Here is a 3,561-nt window from a genome sequence, read left to right as displayed (position 1 = left end):
CCTTCCTCCCTATCCTTCCCTCTTTTGACTATACCACAATTACATGATCACCATGTAATTTCTTTCTTCTCATTTTTGTTTAAGAGGGGTAGCTCCACTGTTATATAGTGTGGATAAAGTCTCCTTGGCTCCCTTACCCCCTTGCCCTCTCTCCAAGCTAGCCTTTGTTCATGACATTAAGTATTAGGAAAAGGGGAATCTGTGATCATGCTTTATTCTGCTATCTTTACCCTAAAATCTTAAGATGATTTTTCTAAACAGCAGATTTTATCCTGCCACATATTACTTAAATCTCTTCACTTCAGTGGTTTCTCACAGCTTTTAGGGGAGATGTCTAAACTTCTTAATTTGCATACAAGATCCTTCATTGTTTGGCTCACCTACCTCCCTAGTCTTAGGTCTCCCACCATTCTCCACCTCATTTGCTAATTGATCACAGGAAGCTTTTTGCTGAGCCTACATCTGGCCTCAGAACCCTTTACGACACAGGGCTCCAGGTGGCCTTATTGGCCCTCTTCTCTAGTTAAATCCCATTCATCCTTCAAAACTTAGTTGCAGTGTTCTCTTCTCTGAGAAGCTTCCCCAGAATACACTTCCCTTCTTTGTCCTCCAAGTACTTCAGAAACCCCTGTTTTGTGCTTTTCTCTTATAACATTTTCCACACTTGATTAGAGCTTCCTTTTAGAGTATGGTGTAATGGGTTCTGAAGCCCAACTATCTGGGGTTCAGAAATTACCTCTGCCACTTACTATCTGTATGACTTTGGGGGCCATTATGTAACATTTCTGTGCCTGTTTCCTTATGAGAATTAAATAAATGCATGTGAAGTTGTCATTGAGCACATGCTGAATAAATGTTTTTTGGTTATTTATATTTATTAATTTATTACTGTTGCTCTGACAGCAATTATGGCCCCATACCACCCAGAGCCCCTCCCTGACAACCCAGGGCCTGTCCATGGTGCTAAAACAATGCTCTTCGTCACAGGACAGCCTCCACCATCTGGCATACATTTAGCCCCATTACGGGGTAAATCCATGATTACATCTTTTTATTGTGAATATAGAAACTGTCTTTCCCTTCCCATTTCCACAACCACCATCCTAGTCCTGGCCTTGGCCTCCTCATCGGCTTCATTTTGTGTGACTGAGGTCATCCTCCTAACTGGTATCCCTACCTCTGGACCATTTGATTCACCATCTTCACATTATCCTCTTTCAAATATTTCTTCATATCAAGTCATGTCCCTAATTACTGATTGACAAGGAATTTCAAAAGAGTAGAAACAACTCAAATGGTCACATGGTTACATGATAACATATCAATGACATGTGTATTAAGCATAATAATTAGGTAATTATTAAGACCATATAAAAATATAGAAAACTATTTGTTGAGGGGAAATAGCAGACTACAATATGGTTTTAACATCATTCATTCATTTTTAAAAATTATTTTTTTAACGTTTATTTATTTTTGAGACAGAGAGAGACAGAGCATGAATGGGGGAGGGGCAGAGAGAGAGAGAGACACAGAATCCGAAACAGGCTCCAGGCTCTGAGCGGTCAGCACAGAGCCCGACGTGGGGCTCAAACTCACGGACCGCGAGATCATGACCTGAGCTGAAGTCAGACGCTTAACCGACTGAGCCACCCAGGCGCCCCTCATTCATTTATTAAACATGTATTGAGCACCTATTTTGTGACAGGCCCTAGAGATATAAAAATTATTAAGACAATCCCTTCTTTAAAGGAAGTCAGAGTCTAGCTGGAAAGATAGCCATGTAAATAGATACGCATTTGGACAAAGAGTAGGAAGGAATATGGAAATAGTATTAGGGGTGGGAGTGTGGGTGAATTTTGTCTTTCTAAGTATCTGTTAGGGGGTAAACTCTGGCACAAAACCTCAGAGGGAAGAGCAGTATCAGATTCCTCTGACAAAGACTACACACAGCTCCAGGTAAGCTCTTCCCACTCCAACCCTGCCTTCAGGCCCGTTCCCCCCCCAATGGATCAATGGAGTGCTCAGGGAATTCCAATAGACCTTGACAAGGGCATGAGGAGGAGAAATGGCATAGCAACCATGCAGACCTTCTATAGCAAAATACATGAATATTTGCAGACCTTCTATAGCAAAATACATGAATATTTTTGAGTGACTGTAATAATGCAATAAAAAATTTGAAGGGAATATGTATAATGGTACCCTGATGGATATCCCTAGCCCCTCATTAACTGGCCACTAGGCTTGCTTCCCTAGTCATGTGCCCCAGGATTCTCTAGGAGATCTAGTCTTTTTACTGTCATGACTTCTGTGCTGTGGGTCATGTGGCTGTCTCCTATCAAGAGTAGTCTTCATTCTTCTAACTCAAATTTTGTACATTTTTTAAAGCTAAGGATTCATTTTCTTTAAGAATCCTTTCTCACCTAATTCCATTCTATTCTAGCATAAACAATGGAAATTCAGTTTTATTGGATATAAAATTCCTGGCTCACTGCTTTGAAGAAGTTCTAGAGAGAGGAGTTGGTGATACATGAACATCCACCTATGATTGGTCAATCTCATAGGCTCTGGAGTCAGACGGATTTGGGTTAGATCTACATCACTTATTAGCCATGTAACCTTTGGAAAGTGTTTAATTTCAATAAATCTTAGTTTCCTAGTCTATCACATGGAGATAATAACAACTATCTAGTAGGGTTTTGTGAAGATGAAACAGACTGATACATGTAAAATGGCTTGTCACAGTCCTTGGGACATATAATGTGCTCAATACATGTAGATGTGATCGTTACGTTCCTTTGAAATTATTTTCAATCTATTGCGGGAAAATACTAATTGATTCAACCATTTATTATGTCCCCTGTAGTAAGTATTTGATAGATGACTTCTCAAGGGTTCTAACTTAAGAACATGGCAAAGAAAAACAGTGTTTCATTACTAACGCGTCACCAAATGGAGGATGACAGACTGAGAAGTTATGTTAATTGGTAACATTTCTTATCTACGAAAAGCCGACCAACTTTTTCATTGCTTTTTTACTATTTATGTAAAATTGTAAACTGGTTCATTTTTACTCAATGGTATATCAGAATGCCTATTTATGTTAATAACTAATGAAAGAAGTTAGGTTGACCTAGTATATTTCCTGCTGTATTTTAGACGGAGACCTATGAATTCACCCTACAGATCAAGAGGGCTGATCTGTGCCCTCTTGTAAGTGGTGGAGATGTTTGTAACCGGTGAAGATGTTGTTACACAATTAAGAAAAATGAAAAAAAAAAGTAAAGAAGTACTAAGTTCTCAATTATTTGGCAGTTTTCAAGGAAACAATAATGTCAGAGTTTAGAAGGCTAGTCAAGCTGTGATAATAACTGGAGACAATTCTTATCATTGAAGATCCTTTAAACATAGGAGGAGATAGAGACCCTCCTCCTCACCCTCAAAAAACAAAAATCTGTTCCAGTCTAGTTTCACTTTGAAATTGGTTCTTCAAGTGAGTTCACAATAGCATTGGAAACATGGGGATTTCCGTAGATGAGCAGTATGACTGTTTTTAAC

The sequence above is a fragment of the Felis catus genome, chromosome B4, assembly GCF_018350175.1.
Source record: "Felis catus isolate Fca126 chromosome B4, F.catus_Fca126_mat1.0, whole genome shotgun sequence".
Lineage (NCBI taxonomy): Eukaryota > Metazoa > Chordata > Mammalia > Carnivora > Felidae > Felis > Felis catus.
Note: the sequence above shows the minus strand (reverse complement) of the source record.